At 46.7% G+C, this 20,343-nt stretch overlaps 1 pseudogene; it reads left to right on the top strand.

The window, feature by feature from the left end:
* Positions 1–14,520, top strand: part of LOC110495134 — a 28,008-nt pseudogene extending 13,488 nt beyond the window's left edge.
* The last annotated feature ends 5,823 nt before the right edge of the window (positions 14,521–20,343 follow it).

Below are 20,343 nucleotides of genomic sequence, written 5' to 3'. Positions count from 1 at the left end.
AATCAATTCAAATCCAAGCAAAACGTCCATTGAAACATCGGATTACAATTTACGTGAATAGTTCATGGGATTTAAACATGAAGGCTTGTATAGAAGTTCCTTTAATCATGGAGCCTCTGTTGTCACGGTGACATCACATTTCTGTGTCCCTGTTACCCACTGCGTCTTATTATGGGCTAAAGGTTTGAATGGACATGCCACTGGTCTTCTCTCGCGTGTGTGTGTGTGTGTACAGTGTGTGTGTTATGCGCCACTGCAACACATTCAGCCCCAGGTGTACAGGCCATCAATGGTTATATTGTGTGCATTGCCAGGGAGTGACTCACTGAGGCCTGTTGAATGAGATGAGCTCGATGGATAGAGGCTTCATTCCATTCACACGACATCTGTTGCCCCTGCCTGCTGATAGGTGGCTGGAATTCCTCTCTGTCTCTCTTGTTCGCTTCTCTTTCTTTGTCTCCACTCTATTTCCCAGCTCTCTCTCTCTCACTCCTTTCACTCCTTCTCCCTCTACTCTCTCTGCAACTGCCGTCTCTCAATATCCCATCGTAATTTTTTACCTCTCCCAGAACCCGTTCACGCACTCTTTCTCCCTCTTCCTCTCTGGCACTGAGTCAAACCACTGTGTTATTGATGGTTGGTCTGTCTCATGTCCTACTGCCCAGGGCGGCTGACTCCGACAGACACACACTGGTCTCCTAAATGCCACCAGATGGGCCCTGGGCCCTACCTGGCCCCTCACCTGGCGTATCTTCATGTCCTGTATTATAATTAGTTATAGTGAAATGGATAGGACATCAATGCTTTCATTAGTTTAAAGCCAAGTCCTCATCTCCAATGAGACACCTGTTACAGCATCAGTCTTGGCAACAGGGATGAGGATGGTTCGTTTTGATCTGAATGTATCTCAAGCTGATTGCAGGATCTGAGAGCCTCTCTCATATTAACACGATATCATCCAATATGTGTAATATCAGATTTTTACCTTTCAAGTTTAAGGTCGAGTGAAGACGGGATTGTGCGGTTTTTCATGGACCGATGACTCACACCAGCCTATGCACTTCAAACGAGATATACACTTCATGACCAAAAGTATGTGGACACCTGCTTGTCGAACATCTTATTCCAAAACCAAGGGCATTAGTATGGAGTTGGTCCCCCCTTTGCTGCTCTAACAGCCCCCACCCTTCTGGGAAGGATTTCCACTAGATGTTGGAACATTGCTGCGTGGACTTGCTTCCATTCAGCTACAGGAGCATTAGTGAGGCACAAATGTTGGGCGATTAGACCTGGCTCGCAGTCTGCGTTCCAATTCATCCCAAAGGTGTTTGATGGGGTTGAGGTCAGGGCTCTGTGCAGGCCGGTCAAGTTCTTCCACATCAATCTCAACAAACGATTGGACCTTGCTTTGTGCACGGGGGTATTGTCATGCTGAAACAGGAAAGGGCCTTCCGCAATCTGTTGCCACAAAGTTGGAGGCACAGAATCGTCTAGAATGTCATTGTATGCTGTAGCATTAAGATTTCCCTTCACTGGAACTAAGACTCCTGAACCATGGAAAACAGCCCCAGACCATTATTCATCCTCCACCAAACTTTAGTGCCAGATGGTGAAGCGTGATTCATCACTCCAGAGAACGTATTTCCTCTGCTCCAGAGTCCAATGGCGGCGAGCTTTCACCACTCCAGCCAACGTGTGTGGCCATGGAAACCCATTTCCCAACGAACAGTTCTTGTGCTTGTTGCTTCCAGAGGCAGTTTGGAACTCGGTAGTGAGTGTTGCAACTGAGGATAGATGATTTTTACACACTTCATTACTCGGCGGTCCCGTTCTGTGAGCTTGTGGCATCCTATGACGGTGCCGTAATGAAAGTCAATGAGCTCTTCAGTAATGCCATTCTACTCTGGGGAGATTGCATGGCTGTGTGCTCGATTTTTATACACTGTGTGGCTGAAATAGCCGAATTCACTCATTTTAAGGGGTGTTCACATACTAAACTCAGCAAAAAAAAGGAACCTCTCACTGTCAACTGCGTTTATTTTCAGAAAACATAACATGTGTAAATATTTGTATGAACATAAGATTCAACAACTGAGACATAAACTGAACAAGTTCCACAGACATGTGACTAAGAGAAATGGAATAATGTGTCCCTGAACAAAGGGGGGGTCGAAATCAAAAGTAACAGTCAGTATCTGGTGTGGCCACCAGCTGCATTAAGTACTGCAGTGCATCTCCACACTCTTCCACCAAGGCACCTGCAAGTTCCCGGGTATTTCTGGGGGGGAATGGTCTTAGCCCTCACCTTCCGATGCAACAGGTCGCAGACGTGGTCAATGGGATTGAGATCAAATCAAATCTAATTTTATTTGTCACATACACATGGTTAGCAGATGTTAATGCGAGTGTAGCGAAATGCTTGTGCTTCTAGTTCCGACAATGCAGTAATAACCAACAAGTAATCTAACTAACAATTCCAAAACTACTGTCTTGTACACAGTGTGAGGGGATAAAGAATATGTACATAAGGATATATGAATGAGTGATGGTACAGAGCAGCATAGGCAGATACAGTAGATGGTATCGAGTACAGTATATACATATGAGATGAGTATGTAAACAAAGTGGCATAGTTAAAGTGGCTAGTGATACATGTATTACATAAGGATACAGTCGATGATATAGAGTACAGTATATACGTATGCATATGAGATGAATAATGTAGGGTAAGTAACATTATATAAGGTAGCATTGTTTAAAGTGGCTAGTGATATATTTACATAATTTCCCATCAATTCCCATTATTAAAGTGGCTGGAGTTGAGTCAGTGTCAGTGTGTTGGCAGCAGCCACTCAATGTTAGTGGTGGCTGTTTAACAGTCTGATGGCCTTGAGATAGAAGCTGTTTTTCAGTCTCTCGGTCCCAGCTTTGATGCACCTGTACTGACCTCGCCTTCTGGATGATAGCGGGGTGAACAGGCAGTGGCTCGGGTGGTTGATGTCCTTGATGATCTTTATGGCCTTCCTGTGACATCGGGTGGTGTAGGTGTCCTGGAGGGCAGGTAGTTTGCCCCCGGTGATGCGTTGTGCAGACCTCACTACCCTCTGGAGAGCCTTACGGTTGAGGGCGGAGCAGTTGCCGTACCAGGCGGTGATGCAGCCCGCCAGGATGCTCTCGATTGTGCATCTGTAGAAGTTTGTGAGTGCTTTTGGTGACAAGCCTAATTTCTTCAGCCTCCTGAGGTTGAAGAGGCGCTGCTGCGCCTTCTTCACAATGCTGTCTGTGTGAGTGGACCAATTCAGTTTGTCTGTGATGTGTATGCCGAGGAACTTAAAACTTGCTACCCTCTCCACTACTGTTCCATTGATGTGGATAGGGGGGTGTTCCCTCTGCTGTTTCCTGAAGTCCACAATCATCTCCTTAGTTTTGTTGAGGAGATGATTGTGGACTTCAGGAAAGGACTTCCGGGCTCTTCGCTGTCCATGGCAGAACACTGACATTCCTGTCTTGCAGGAAATCACGCACAGAACGGCTGGTGGCATTGTCATGCTGGAGGGTCATGTCAGGATGAGCCTGCAGGAAGGGTACCACATGAGGGAGGAGGATGTCTTCCCTGTACCGCACAGTGTTGAGATTGCCTGCAATGACAACATACTCAGTCCGATGAGGCCGTGACACACCGCTCCAGACCATGAAGGACCCTCCACCTCCAAATCGATCCCACTCCAGAGTACAGGCCTCAGTGTAACGCTCATTCCTTCGACGATAAACGCAAATCTGACCATCACCCCTTGGTGAGACAAAACCGCGACTCATCAGTGAAGAGCACTTTTTGCCAGTATTGTCTGGTCCAGCGACGGTGGGTTTGTGCCCATAGGCGACGTTGTTGCCGGTGATGTCTGGTGAGGACCTGCCTTACAACAGGCCTACAAGCCCTCAGTCCAGCCTCTCTCAGCCTATTGCGGACAGTCTGAGCACTAATGGAGGGGTTGTGCGTTCCTGGTGTAACTCGGGCAGTTGTTGTTGCCATCCTGTACCTGTCCGCAGGTGTGAAGTTCGGATGTACCGATCCTGTGCAGGTGTGTTTTTTTTAACCTTTTATTTATACAGGTTTTTTCTCATTGAGATAACATCTCTTTTCCAAGAGAGACCTGGTCCAATAGCAGCAGGGTGAACAACGTTTCAGGCAAAACAACTTGCATACACTAACACAACATTAAACAAAGCTACAGTATAAACACACATACAGTACAACAAAAACATTTTCCGTTAAAAACACGAAAGTCTGGCCTAAGGACAATTACACTCTTCTGTGATATATTCATCTATCAAGTGTTTAAAATCCATCAACGAAACTAGATCATCACATTTTTTCATATTCAGGAGAGAATTCCAGGGCCACTGAGCTGAGTAACTAAAACTATTTCTACCATGACCTGTTCTGATTTTTGGTACTGTTAGAAGCAAATGAGAATGGGACCGTAATTTACCGACCTGACTAAAAAAGAACAGCGATAAAATGGCATTTTACCCAATATGGCCTTAGAAATCAGTCTATACCAGTGTTTAAGCCTACGCAAGTTCAATGACGACCAGCCAACAGCGCTGTAGAGATCACAATGATGTGTTAGATGTTTCTGATTTGTAATGAACCTTAGGGCTGCATGATACACCGAATCAAGTGCTCTCAGGGTAGTGGCTGAGGCCTGCATACAGTGGGCAAAAAAAGTATTTAGTCAGCCACAAATTGTGCAAGTTCTCCCACTTAAAAATATGAGAGGCCTGTAATTTTCATCATAGGTACACTTCAACTATGACAGACAAAATGAGAAAAAGACATACAGAAAATCACATTGTAGGATTTTTTACGAATTTATTTGCAAATTATGGTGAAAAATAAGTATTTGGTCAATAACAAAAGTTTATCTCAATACTTTGTTATATACCCTTTGTTGGCAATGACAGAGGTCAAACGTTTTCTGTAAGTCTTCACAAGGTTTTCACACACTGTTGCTGGTATTTTGGCCCATTCCTCCATGCAGATCTCCTCTAGAGCAGTGATGTTTTGAGGCTGTTGCTGGGCAACACGGACTTTCAACTCCCTCCAAAGATTTTCTATGGGGTTGAGATCTGGAGACTGGCTAGGCCACTCCAGGACCTTGAAATGCTTCTTACAAAGCCACTCCTTCGTTGCCCGGGCAGTGTGTTTGGGATCATTGTCATGCTGACAGACCCAGCCACGTTTCATCTTCAATGCCCTTGCTGATGGAAGGAGGTTTTCACTCAAAATCTCACGATACATGGCCCCATTCATTCTTTCCTTTACACGGATCAGTCGTCCTGGTCCCTTTGCAGAAAAACAGCCCCAAAGCATGTTTCCACCCCCATGCTTCACCGAAGGTATGGTGTTCTTTGGATGCAACTTGGCATTCTTTGTCCTCCAAACACGACGAGTTGAGTTTTTACCAAAAAGTTATATTTTGGTTTCATCTGACCATATGACATTCTCCCAATCTTCTTCTGGATCATCCAAATGCTCTCTAGCAAACTTCAGACGGGCCTGGACATGTACTGGCTTAAGCAGAGGGACACGTCTGGCACTGCAGGATTTGAGTCCCTGGCGGCGTAATGTGTTACTGATGGTAGGCTTTGTTACTTTGGTCCCAGCTCTCTGCAGGTCATTCCCTAGGTCCCCCCGTGGGGTTCTGGGATTTTTGCTCACGGTTCTTGTGATCATTTTGACCCCACGGGGTGAGATCTTGCGTGGAGCCCTAGATCGAGGGAGATTATCAGTGGTCTTGTATGTCTTCCATTTCCTAATAATTGCTCCCACAGTTGATTTCTTCAAACCAAGCTGCTTACCTTTTGCAGATTCAGTCTTCCCAGCTTGGTGCAGGTCTACAATTTTGTTTCTGGTGTCCTTTGACAGCTCTTTGGTCTTGGCCATAGTGGAGTTTGGAGTGTGACTGTTTGAGGTCGTGGACAGGTGTCTGTTATACTGATGATAAGTTCAAACAGGTGCCATTAATACAGGTAACGAGTGGAGGACAGAGGAGCCTCTTAAAAAAGAAGTTACAGGTCTGTGAGAGCCAGAAATCTTGCTTGTTTGTAGGTGACCAAATACTTGTTTTCCACCATCATTTGCAAATAAATTCATTAAAAATCCTACAATGTGATATCTTTGGATTTGTTTTCTCATTTTGTCTGTCATAGTTGAAGTGTACCTATGGTGAAAATTACAGGCCTCTCTCATCTTTTTAAGTGGGAGAACTTGCACAATTGGTGGCTGACTAAATACTTTTTTGCCCCACTGTGTATATAACATCACTAAAATCTAAAACCCACAGTAATGTACATCTTACCAGCTCCTTCCTGGCCTCAAAAGAAAAACAAACCTTATGCCGGTAATAAAAACCTATTCTCAGCTTGAGCTTCCTTATCAAGTTCTCTACATGCACAGTGAAGCTCAGCTTATAATCAACCCACACACCCAAATATTTGTACACTTTAACTTGCTCTATAGTATGTCCAGCCAATGTAGCAATGACATGATTGGTAACATGCCTGGCATTTGATAATACCATGCATTTTGTTTTACCTGAATTTAGAACCCGTTTTAAATCATACAGATTCTGTTGTATGATGTTAAATGCTCTTTGGACATTTTCAAAAGCTAAAGATAAACTACTACCATTTGAATAAAGAACAGTATCATCTGCATAAAAATTAACATCCACTGTTTCAATAAGATCCCCAATGTTGTTGATATACAAAATGAACAACAGTGGGCCCAAAATAGAACCTTGCAGAACAACTGAGCACACCTCTATGGACTCAGATTTACAACCATCCGCCATTACACATTGTGTACGATTTTATATTGTTTTGTTACACGTGGTCTGCCACTGCGAGGATAATCAGCTGTCCGTCCTGTCTCCCTGTAGTGCTGTCTTAGGCGTCTCACAGTACCGACATTGCAATTTATTTCCCTGGCCACATCTGCAGTCGTCATGCCTCCTTGCAGCATGCCTTAGGCACGTTTACGCAGATGAGCAGGGACCCTGGGCATCTTCCTTTTGGTGTTTTTCAGAGTCAGTAGAAAGGCCTTTTTAGTGTCCTAAGTTTTCATAACTGTGACCTTAATTGCCTACTGTCTGTAAGCTGTTAGTGTCTTAACAACTGTTCCACAGGTGCATGTTCATTAATTGTTTATGGTTAATTTAACAACCATGGGAAATAGTGTTTAAACCCTTTACAATGAAGATCTGTGAAGTTAATTCGTAAAAATCTAAATATCTTTGAAAGACGGGGTCCTGAAAAAGGGACGTTTCTTTTTTTGCTCAGTTTATACATAGTATATTACCAGGAAGGGAACAGGACAGCTACTAGCATGTTGCCTTGTGAGAAAGACAGGAACATGGCTGACAGGGCTGTGAAGAACATGTCAGGGCCTCATTCTCCCCTCGAAGAAAAGAGAGACCGAGGAGATGGCAGAGAGAAAGACTTTGATATTGCAAGAAAAATGCACCCGCAGACAGAAAGTCAGACATGCACAGACGGTCGGACGGACAGTAGTAGTGTGGATGAAGGATGGTCTGACTCCACTCCTCCTCCTCAGATTGCTTCATTGCAGAAGGGAGGAGACAGATTCCCTCTGACTACCGACTCAGGAAAAGTGCTGGGGAGGGTTAGACTCACACACACGTTCACCGTTTGCACACAAACACATAATCAGTAGTTCTAAACATACAGTCTCTCCTCTGTCTGTCTCTCTGTCTCTCCTCTCTCTCGCTTCATCCCTTTTCATCCTCTTTCTTTCTAGGCCCTGCGTAGTCCTGACGGCAGTACCAAACCAGTGTATGTTTCAGTGGGTCAAAGATCAACCTGGACACGGCCCTGTGCCTCACACACTCCTGCTGCCGCTACCGTGTCCCAGAGCCTATCAGACAGGTATACAAACACGCGCATACGATAAGAGCCAATCCGTCACCAGATTAGAAGTCAGTCCGATCAATGAAAGCCAACTGTGATGAACCCTGTTAACTGTCAAATGGCTGGGAGGAACAGAGCAAATCAATACGGCTTGCTGGACAGGGGAGACCATGTGAAGTTCACCTGTCTATGCTTCTCTCATAGAGCGGGATAGCGGCTGCACTTGCCACAAAGCCTGTTGTAGCATGGGCAGCGCCATTGAAGTTTATAATGGCAAAAACAGGGTGGGCTGGCTCTCTTTCTAACTTTATGCTCATCTCCACCTGCAGTCTGTTAGTGTTATTCTGCATTCCTGCCACTAGACTGTGCTGTTCCCTTAGAGAAAAGTGTGGTGCCATAACTAATCTTTCTTACACACTGTGCTCCTGTCAAAATCAGCCCTGCACTGCACCCAGTGCTCTCACACACACACACATGCACATAAACTCACTCACTCACTCTTTCTCGCTCTCTCTACCCCCTCTCACAGTCTCTCACTGTCATTTTTCTCCACTGCAGTCACACACACACACACACACACACACACACACACACACACACACACACACACACACACACACACACACACACACACACACACACAGCATTTCACACACCTCTATTCTCAGTATATTGCCAGGAGAGCTGCAGCAGTAGTGTATCCTTGGCTAACTCATCTCCTCCTGTGTGTGTGTTCATTTCATCAGTGAGTGTGCTAATGTGTTTAGTGGGTGCTAGGGGTTTGTCCAATAAGATTGAACCTGGACATCGCTGAGAGCAAGGGGACTGGCAGAGAGATAACCGCTCTGTTCTTTCTCTCTTTGTATCTCTCCCTCTCTTCAACTCTCCCTCTCTTCAACTCTCTCCCTCGTCTCTCGTTCCCCGCTTTATTTGGTTCATCTCACTTATCTGTCTTTGTCTCTCGTTCTCTCTCTACACCTCTCTCTCTGCACCTCTCTCTCTACACCTCTCTCTCTCTCTACACCTCTCTCTCTCTCTACACCTCTCTCTCTCTCTCTACACCTCTCTCTCCCTCTACACTTCTCTCTCTCTCTCTACACCCCTCTCTCTCTACACCTCTCTCTCTGCACCTCTCTCTCTACACCTCTCTCTCTCTGCACCTCTCTCTCTACACCTCTCTCTCTCTCTACACCTCTCTCTCTACACCTCTCTCTCTCTCTACACCTCTCTCTCTCTCTCTACACCTCTCTCTCTCTCTCTACACCTCTCTCTCTCTCTACACCTCTCTCTCTCTCTCTACACCTCTCTCTCTCTCTCTACACCTCTCTCTCTCTACACCTCTCTCTCTCTCTCTCTACACCTCTCTCTCTCTCTCTCTACACCTCTCTCTCTCTGCACCTCTCTCTCTCTCTCTACACCTCTCTCTCTCTCTCTACACCTCTCTCTCTCTACACCTCTCTCTCTCTCTACACCTCTCTCTCTCTCTCTACACCTCTCTCTCTCTCTCTCTACACCTCTCTCTCTCTACACCTCTCTCTCTCTACACCTCTCTCTCTCTCTACACCTCTCTCTCCCTCTACACCTCTCTCTCTCTCTACACCTCTCTCTCTCTCTACACCTCTCTCTCTACACCTCTCTCTCTCTCCCTCTACACCTCTCTCTCTCTCTCTACACCCCTCTCTTTCTCTACACCTCTCTCTCTGCACCTCTCTCTACACCTCTCTCTCTCTCTCTCTACACCTCTCTCTCTCTCTACACCTCTCTCTCTTTGCACCTCTCTCTCTACACCTCTATCTCTCTCTCTACACCTCTCTCTCTCTCTACACCTCTCTCTCTCTCTACACCTCTCTCTCTCTCTACACCTCTGTCTCTCTCTAAACCTCTCTCTCTACACCTCTCTCTCTCTCTCTACACCTCTCTCTCTCTCTACACCTCTCTCTCTCTACACCTCTCTCTCTCTATCTCTACACCTCTCTCTCTCTCTCTACACCTCTCTCTCTCTCTCTACACCTCTCTCTCTCTCTCTACACCTCTCTCTCTCTCTACACCTCTCTCTCTACACCTCTCTCTCTCTGCACCTCTCTCTCTCTCTCTCTACACCTCTCTCTCTCTCTACACCTCTCTCTCTCTACACCTCTCTCTCTCTACACCTCTCTCTCTCTCTCTACACCTCTCTCTCTCTCTACACCTCTCTCTCTACACCTCTCTCTCTCTCTCTCTACACCTCTCTCTCTCTACACCTCTCTCTCCCTCTACACCTCTCTCTCTCTCTACACCCCTCTCTCTCTACACCTCTCTCTACACCTCTCTCTGCACCTCTCTCTCTACACCTCTCTCTCTACACCTCTCTCTCTCTCTCTCTCTACACCTCTCTCTCTCTCTCTCTCTACACCTCTCTCTCTCTCTCTCTACACCTCTCTCTCTACACCTCTCTCTATACCTCTCTCTCTCTACACCTCTCTCTCTCTCTACACCTCTCTCTCTCTCTACACCTCTCTCTCTCTCTACACCTCTCTCTCTCTCTACACCTCTCTCTCTCTCTACACCTCTCTCTCTCTCTCTACACCTCTCTCTACACCTCTCTCTACACCTCTCTCTACACCTCTCTCTCTCTCTACACCTCTCTCTCTCTCTACACCTCTCTCTGTCTACACCTCTCTCTGTCTACACCTCTCTCTGTCTACACCTCTCTCTCTACACCTCTCTCTCTACACCTCTCTCTCTCTCTCTCTCTACACCTCTCTCTCTCTCTCTCTCTACACCTCTCTCTCTCTCTCTCTACACCTCTCTCTCTACACCTCTCTCTATACCTCTCTCTCTCTACACCTCTCTCTCTCTCTACACCTCTCTCTCTCTCTACACCTCTCTCTCTCTCTACACCTCTCTCTCTCTCTACACCTCTCTCTCTCTCTACACCTCTCTCTCTCTCTCTACACCTCTCTCTACACCTCTCTCTACACCTCTCTCTCTCTCTACACCTCTCTCTCTCTCTACACCTCTCTCTGTCTACACCTCTCTCTGTCTACACCTCTCTCTGTCTCTCTACACCTATCTCTCTCTCTTTCTCTCTCCAGACGGTCATCAACGTTGACCCTTGATAAGCTGTACTGCTGCCAGCCAACACTCAAACAGGTGTGTACACATACACACACACATACTGATGATAGCTCAGAGCCAGCAGCGACAGGTTGCCAAGTGTTCTTGTGCTGTGGAAACAACAATATGCTCGTGCTCCTCAGCGTTTAATTGCAGTTTACTGTTGGGACCCAAACACAGGAGCAGGTGGCGGAGGTTTGCCAAATAAGGGCACAGGCATCGTTTATGCATTCAGGAGGAGGGACAAATTGGAGCGTGTACGTTAATGAGGTGTTTTGGGGCACCGGAAGCAGGGATTTGGGTTGACAGGTTGGGTTAAGGACCTGGGCATGTATACCGTTCATGTGAGATGGGTTGGGGATCATACTGTAGCAAAATCATTTGAACTAGGTTGCAGTGGCACCTGTTCAGAATGTAAACTTAAACCCCTTGCCTCTTTTTCCATTCTTCTTCTCCTCTCCTATCTTTTCCTGTCCTTTCCACTTCCCTTCTTTCATCTTTCCCTTCTTCTCCTCTTTCCTTTCCTTTCCTCTCTTCTATTCTCCTCCCTTCCTCTTTCCTCTCCTCTCCTCTCCTCACTGTACCTGTTAAAGCTGAGAGAAAGAAAAACCCTCAGTCTGTCTGATCTCTACAGTTAAAAGAGCGAGAGAGAGAGAGAGAGCGAGAGATGAAAGAGAAAGGTGACATCATGGTTGGAGTCTGCAGTGAAGAGTTGATGGTGCAGAGGGCTGAGGGAAGAGTCAAGGCACTGCAGCAGAGTCTGTATGCACAGTGCGTTGAGTGCGGAGGAACACGCGCTTTTACACGGACATGATGAAGCTCTCCATCTCACCCACTCGCGCCCTGAGAGGAAGATTGACAAGTCTGTGTCAATAACACACACACACACACACACACACTCCCTTCTTCCTAGCCTTTCCTAATGAGGCCACAAACAAAGCTAATGGACAGTAAGAGTCCTTTCACCGAATGTTGACGGAGGCCATGCAGACCGTACAGTGAATAACGCCGCACCATTCACACACTCCCAGTGGTGTGTGTGTGTGTGTGTGCGCGCGCACACACGTGATAATTACCAGACAATATATATATATATATATATATGGCCACATCCGCTTGTCTGGTAATTATCTCCGGACAGCAGAAATCCATACTAACTGACAGGAAGACATTAAATTGTTAATGGACAACAAGGAACTAATGCTAAAGACATAACACTACTCTGCTCTCTTTCCTTTAGGGAGGAAGGACTCAGAGGGCTCACCAGGGAAGTTGATTACTGCAGCTCAGGAACAGCGCCAGTCTTGTGGCACTGACCATTGTCAATCAGTTAGGGATAGTAGTAGTAATCAATTTAGTTAAGCTTTACTGTACCCAAAGGGGTGAATTGTTGACGAGACAAAGCACACTGATGTGTCCAGTGTCACACAAAGTCCTGCCGACAGGGTAACAACGTTAAGTCCTGCAGACAGGGTAACAAAGTCCTGCAGACAGGGTAACAAAGTCCTGCAGACAGGGTAACACAGTCCTGCAGACAGGGTAACAAAGTCCTGCAGACAGGGTAACAAAGTCCTGCAGACAGGGTAACAAAGTCCTGCAGACAGGGTAACAAAGTCCTGCAGACAGGGTAACAAAGTCCTGCAGACAGGGTAACAAAGTCCTGCAGACAGGGTAACAAAGTCCTGCAGACAGGGTAACAAAGTCCTGCAGACAGGGTAACAAAGTCCTGCAGACAGGGTAACAAAGTCCTGCAGACAGGGTAACAAAGTCCTGCAGACAGGGTAACAAAGTCCTGCAGACAGGGTAACAAAGTCCTGCAGACAGGGTAACACAGTCCTGCAGACAGGGTAACAAAGTCCTGCAGACAGGGTAACAAAGTCCTGCAGACAGGGTAACAAAGTCCTGCAGACAGGGTAACAAAGTCCTGCAGACAGGGTAACAAAGTCCTGCAGACAGGGTAACAAAGTCCTGCAGACAGGGTAACAAAGTCCTGCAGACAGGGTAACAAAGTCCTGCAGACAGGGTAACAAAGTCCTGCAGACAGGGTAACAAAGTCCTGCAGACAGGGTAACAAAGTCCTGCCGACAGGGTAACAACGTTAAGTCCTGCAGACAGGGTGACAACGTTAAGTCCTGCCGACAGGGTAACAACGTTAAGTCCTGCAGACAGGGTAACAACGTTAAAAGTCCTGCCGACAGGGTAACAACGTTAAAAGTCCTGCAGACAGGGTAACAACGTTAAAAGTCCTGCAGACAGGGTAGCAACGTTAAGTCCTGCCGACAGGGTAGCAACGTTAAGTTCTGCCGACAGGGTAACAACGTTAAAAGTCCTGCAGACAGGGTAACAACGTTAAAAGTCCTGCAGACAGGGTAACAACGTTAAAAGTCCTGCAGACAGGGTAACAACGTTAAAAGTCCTGCAGACAGGGTAGCAACGTTAAAAGTCCTGCAGACAGGGTAGCAACGTTAAGTCCTGCAGACAGGGTAGCAACGTTAAGTCCTGCAGACAGGGTAGCAACGTTAAGTCCTGCAGACAGGGTAGCAACGTTAAGTCCTGCAGACAGGGTAGCAACGTTAAGTCCTGCAGACAGGGTAGCAACGTTAAGTCCTGCAGACAGGGTAGCAACGTTAAGTCCTGCAGACAGGGTAGCAACGTTAAGTCCTGCAGACAGGGTAGCAACGTTAAGTCCTGCAGACAGGGTAGCAACGTTAAGTCCTGCAGACAGGGTAGCAACGTTAAGTCCTGCAGACAGGGTAGCAACGTTAAGTCCTGCAGACAGGGTAGCAACGTTAAGTCCTGCAGACAGGGTAGCAACGTTAAGTCCTGCAGACAGGGTAGCAACGTTAAGTCCTGCAGACAGGGTAGCAACGTTAAGTCCTGCAGACAGGGTAACAACGTTAAAAGTCCTGCAGACCGGGTAACAACGTTAAGTCCTGCAGACCGGGTGACAACGTTAAGTCCTGCAGACCGGGTGACAACGTTAAGTCCTGCAGACCGGGTGACAACGTTAAGTCCTGCAGACCGGGTGACAACGTTAAGTCCTGCAGACCGGGTGACAACGTTAAGTCCTGCAGACCGGGTGACAACGTTAAGTCCTGCAGACAGGGTGACAACGTTAAGTCCTGCAGACAGGGTGACAACGTTAAGTCCTGCAGACCGGGTAACAACGTTAAGTCCTGCAGACCGGGTAACAACGTTAAGTCCTGCAGACCGGGTAACAACGTTAAGTCCTGCAGACCGGGTAACAACGTTAAGTCCTGCAGACCGGGTAACAACGTTAAGTCCTGCAGACCGGGTAACAACGTTAAGTCCTGCAGACCGGGTAACAACGTTAAGTCCTGCAGACCGGGTAACAACGTTAAGTCCTGCAGACCGGGTGACAACGTTAAGTCCTGCAGACCGGGTGACAACGTTAAGTCCTGCAGACCGGGTGACAACGTTAAAAGTCCTGCAGACCGGGTGACAACGTTAAAAGTCCTGCAGACCGGGTGACAACGTTAAAAGTCCTGCAGACCGGGTGACAACGTCAAAGGTCCTGCAGACAGGGTAACAACGTTAAAAGTCCTGCAGACAGGGTAACAACGTTAAAAGGATAGACGGGTGAAAAACGCCTAAAACAAACAATGACTCGCTGCTCTTGTGAGGTTGTCGTTCTATTCAACATTTGCCTCGGGAGTGTAAATGTCATGATTCTGGTAGGAGTTCACAACTACAGTAGGAGCTCCACTCTGGGTGGCCGAACGGGAGCTCCACTCTGGTTGGCCGTTCTAGTTCTACCATAGCTCTATACCTATATCTGCTCTGCTCATCACACCTGCCCTGTAACATTGTGTTTCCCGCGGCCCTGAGAGCCCTGAGGTGAGATACTCATCCATTACTCTGCTCTGCATCCGAATCAACAGGAAATGCTGCTCCCCAGGTTGTTGCCGTAACAAATGGAATTTGGAAGTGAGCGATTGTTGGAGGCAGCGTTAGCGCTGGGCCGGGGTGGGTCTTTGTAGACAGAGGTAAAGGGATGCTGATGGTTGTTTTGTGTGCCGGTGTCCCCGCTGGGACTCTGGCTTCTGTGTTTGTTTAAAGGGAAGGCTTTAATCTGTGTTTTGTGTTTTGTGGGCGTCTCTCTCTTCCTACTGCAGCAGCTACACACACAGTCTACGTACAGAAACTCATGCCTATTGTGTCTCTCTCACTCTTTTTGTTAATGTTTGTGTGTGTGTCTGTGTGGGTGCGCATGCCTGTCACATTTCTCAGCATATGTCTGTCTCTCTCCCTTTCTCTCTCTCTCTCTTTCTCTCCCCCCTCCAATCTTTTGCTGTCCTTCCCTCGCCCTCTCTCTCCCCTCTCCTTTGAATAATTCAACCCCCACAGAGCTTTGTGTTTCTGTCTGTTGACACTGACACATTAACACCCACCCACCAAAACAAACCCAAACACATTCAGTCTACTGCAGACCTGGGTTCAAACCCAAACACATTCAGTCTACTGCAGACCTGGGTTCAAACCCCAACACATTCAGTCTACTGCAGACCTGGTTTCAAACCCATACACATTCAGTCTACTGCAGACCTGGGTTCAAACCCAAACACATTCAGTCTACTGCAGACCTGGGTTCAAACCCCAACACATTCAGTCTACTGCAGACCTGGGTACAAACCCCAACACATTCAGTCTACTGCAGACCTGGGTTCAAACCCCAACACATTCAGTCTACTGCAGACCTGGGTTCAAACCCCAACACATTCAGTCTACTGCAGACCTGGGTTCAAACCCATACACATTCAGTCTACTGCAGACCTGGGTTCAAACCCCAACACATTCAGTCTACTGCAGACCTGGGTTCAAACCCAAACACATTCAGTCTACTGCAGACCTGGGTTCAAACCCCAACACATTCAGTCTACTGCAGACCTGGGTTCAAACCCAAACACATTCAGTCTACTGCAGACCTGGGTTCAAACCCCAACACATTCAGTCTACTGCAGACCTCGGTTCAAACCCCAACACATTCAGTCTACTGCAGCTCTGGGTTCAATTCCCAAAACATTCAGTCTACTGCAGACCTGGGTTCAAACACTCCTGCCTGGAGTTCTATTGTTCCATTGATCCAGGCAAGCTCAATCAAGCTCAGCTTTGAAATGATTTCAAGTAGTATTTGAACCCAGGTCCTGTATCCAGTACATTTGATCTCCTCTCCTCTATGGAAACAAATGACAGTGCAGACGCAGAAAACACACAATGCAGGAGAGAGGCTAGACACTAACTATGAGGAATTACACCAGCAGAGTCATCACACAAACTTCTGTCCTCTTCCTGCTGTGTTATCGTGGATGGGGATTGAGTGCGACAAATGCATCTCACTTAAGGTGGTTAGTGTGCTTAGTGCATGCCACGTGTTCTACCGTAGCGGGTGATCAGGGTGTACGGTAAGATTTCTTGACGAAGGCTCGGAGATGTGACTCAACATTTGACTCTTTACTCGAGCGCATCATGCGCAAGTGTACGGTCTTACCAGGGATTTGAACTAGCCTACACGCCACACAACTTGCGTTTTACCCCTGAGCAAGTATCACCAATTATTAATATTTTGTCATGTGTGAAATATTGCCAAAATAGTTCATATTCCTAATATGGCAGAAAGAAATAAGTTACTTTGAACGATTTCACTCTGCAGGTGTGTTTTCTATCCCTCGGCGGAGGTGATACTACTGCAGCATTAAACGGTGCTGCTTGTTGAAGCACTCAGGTTTTCTAAATGTTAATATATTTCTGTTTGACATTTTCAGCTTGAACCAGAAACCCAGTCCCACTGGAGTAGGGAGAGGAGGGAGGGAGAGGAAGAGAGGGATGGAGAGGAAGAGAGGGATAGTGTAGCCAGACAAACTGCTGCAGGGGGAAAGCAATAGCCGTGCCTCAGGCCAGTGGAATGAGGCCAGGGTGCAGAGTTAGAGAGAGTGTGTGTGCATGCATGCCGCGTGTGTGTGCGTAAACATGTCTGCATGCATGTGTGTGAGTGTGCGTGCGGGCATGCATATGTACATGTTTGTGTGGGATGGTGCCAAGGCCACAGCTGAGCTGTCCTGTGCCCAGTGTAAGAGCTCTACGGGTGACAACGGGAGACTGGTGGACAAAGCTTCAATCAGATCCCTTCATTTCTGTTGCCACTACCTTATCTACCTTCTACCCTCAACCACACGTCAATGCATCACCCACATCTCTCTTTCTCTGTCTCGCTTTCATTCTCTTTCTCTCTCACTCTCATCCAAAGCAGTGGCAAATCAGCCGAGTGTTGTCTCTGTGCTTCGCTGAGTGCTATGGGAAGTTATGATAATGAGGAAGTTGGAACCCACCTGTTATTTCTGCGTGCCCCACGCCAACAGCTACGGGAGCAGACTCCAGATGAATCTAAGTTTAACACGGGTCTTTTATTATGTTTTTGGGGGGTGTTTTAAGATCTGTTTGAGTGCCTGTTCACCACGGTTGTAAAGCTTTTTTGTGTGTGTCTGTGCACAGTGTCTGTCTATGTGCCAGTGTGTGTGTACACACGTTTTCATGCAGGTGCTGGGTAATTCAGGGGCTTCAGCTGCAAATGGAGTGACTCGGGTCCTTGCTGATTGACAGAGAGAGAAGAAAAATCCCCAGTGGAATTCACACTCTGATGGTTCTCATTAAGGTAACTGACACTTGGGCATTACCAAGGCCACACATTCATTACCAAACACGTTCTCAACCCCCGTTCATTCTAAATCCTCATACCGACCTTATACCATCCATGACTTTACAGCTAATGCACAACCACACACGCACACATATGCATAGAAACACACATGCATACACTTACAGCCAAAGCACAACCACACACACACACACACACACACACACACACACACACACAATCCACGACTCTTACTGAGTCACGTAGCAAGAACAAAGGCAGGTCGGAAATCAAATAAACATTTGTAGATGAGTTTTTAAAGCAATTTGATGGATGAATCGTTGGCATTGTCATGTCGAGATGAAGCATGCAGCACATCTTTGTGAGGGTGTTCTTGTTGATTTGTTTTAGGCTGCTTTTTTTCGAATCCTATGCAGAGGAGGACGGGGGGATTCTAAGTTGAGAGGTGTAGTGTCATAACTCAAACATTCACGGAGATATTGCAGAATACACAGGTGTGCGGTTTTATGACGGGTTTTAAGACAGAGGCCTAATCGGTGGTGTTGACGGCAGCAGAAGTTAACCCCTCTGCTATCTCTTTGGGATTGCAGGCGGACATGCGCTCCAGAGAGTACCTGCGTGTCCACTTCCCAACTGCTGCAGACACCTGAGCATAGAGGAGATGGGTAGGTGTTTCAGCAGACACACAGACACACACAGGTAAAGCACTCATTGCAGGCATTTGCCGTGGCTTACAAATACTAACACTTTTGCAGTCCCCAATGCTGTGGACGGAGATAAAACACAGTCCCATTTCAAACAGATATATTGCTGGTATTGATGTCTCCCTTTCTCTATCTCTCTCTGTCTCTGTCTCTCTCTCCTTCTCTCTCTCTCTGTCTCTCTCTATCTCTCTGTCTCTGTCTCTGACTCTCTCTCTCTCCTTCTCTCTCTCTCTGTCTCTCTCTATCTCTCTCTGTCTCTCTCTCCTTCTCTCTGTCTCTCTCTCTCTCTCTGTCTCTCTCTGTCTGTCTCTCTCTGTCTCTCTCTCCTTCTCTCTGTCTCTGTCTCTCTCTCCTTCTCTGTCCCCTTCTGTCTCTCTCTCTGCACTCTTTGGATCTGTGCCAGGCTGCCAGCCCAGTGCTGAGCCCTTAATGTCCTTACAGAGGGTATACCAGGCACTAGTGTTTTCCCAGGACAGCCTCTCTGCAGGGGGAGGGGTGGGAGGTGAGCCAGTGGGACCACTTTGGGTTGAGCTCTGAAAGAGGGAGGAATGGAGAGAGGAATGGAGGGAGGGAGGGAAGAAAAGGGAGTGTGAGGCAGTGGCGGTTTGTGCCGTTCAAGATTAGGGAGAGGATGTAGGTGCACAGGTTCGTGAGACAAATTGGAGTAATTAATGTGGCAGACAGTGACTCATTTAATACCACCGTGCACACTTGACTGCATCTACCTGATCTGGGGTGTAATCATTAGTCCAAACAGTTTGCAACTTAAACAAGAGTATCTTTTGGACAAATGTAGGTAGGTCCCTCCCTGTTTCATTCTGTTTGCGTTAGTTGAAGAAACATTTTGCAACAGAATCTGTGGAATAAATACATCCTGATCACCTGCACACACAGTTCACTTTCATAGCAGCCACATACAGCATCATCACTTTGCTCATTGTCTAATTTCTTCTAACGTCTACACGCTCTCCTCATCTCACCTTTTCCCTTTGCTTGTGGACTTCAGTGCACAACACAACAGCTGTCTGTGACCAGGTGCAAAAACCTCTCCAAGCCAAACCTTCATACCGCTAACCGATAGACAACCTACATCATTGTCACATTATTAACGTTATAGTTAACAAACTAGACCTAAAGTGTTAATAAACTCACAATCCAATCCATGTGTACAATCATGCAGTACAGTGTATGTACAGCAAGCAATTTAGCAGTTACACCGGTGAACCCCGGTGGCAATAAATAATCAAAACCGAAAGCTTACCTTGACTTGGAAGAGTTGCATTGTTGGATAGCCTTAGCCAGCTAGCTAACATAACTAGCATTCCTCTGAGTCAGGTTGTTGAGTATGCTAAATTAGCTGCATTAGCTAACAAAGTGGAAGGTAAACTAACAAAAAAATATAGCTAGCTCTCTCTCTGCTGCTTCTCCTTAATTTTTGAACAATATAATTTGTTCAAAACTGTTGTCTTTCTCTCTCTTTAAGTCAACTCACCACATTTTATGCACTACAGTGCTAGCTTGCTGTAGCTTATGCTTTCAGTACTAGATTCATTCTCTGATCCTTTGATTGGATGGAGAAGATATTAGTTAGTACTGCAAGAGCTCTGATAGGTTGGAGGACGTCCTCCGGAAGTTGTCATAATTACTGTGTAAGTCTATGGAATGGGTTGAGAACCATGAGCCTCCAAGGTTTTGTATTGAAATCAATGTACCCAGAGGAGGATGGAAACTAGCTGTCCTCCGACTATGGTTCTAACCTACAGAGTGCTGTTGAGGCTACTGTAGACCCTCATTGCATAACAGTATGTTTTAGTCAGTTATTTGGTGATGTGAATATATTTAAATGTTTCACTATTTTTATGAAATTCACTGAGTAGGATGATCCTCCTCTGAGGAGCCACTGGTGTGAGGTGAGAGCTCCTCGGATGGAGCGAGGGA

This window comes from Oncorhynchus mykiss, chromosome 17 (genome assembly GCF_013265735.2).
Source record: "Oncorhynchus mykiss isolate Arlee chromosome 17, USDA_OmykA_1.1, whole genome shotgun sequence".
Taxonomy (NCBI): Eukaryota; Metazoa; Chordata; class Actinopteri; order Salmoniformes; family Salmonidae; genus Oncorhynchus; species Oncorhynchus mykiss.
This window is presented reverse-complemented; position numbering and strand designations above follow the sequence as displayed.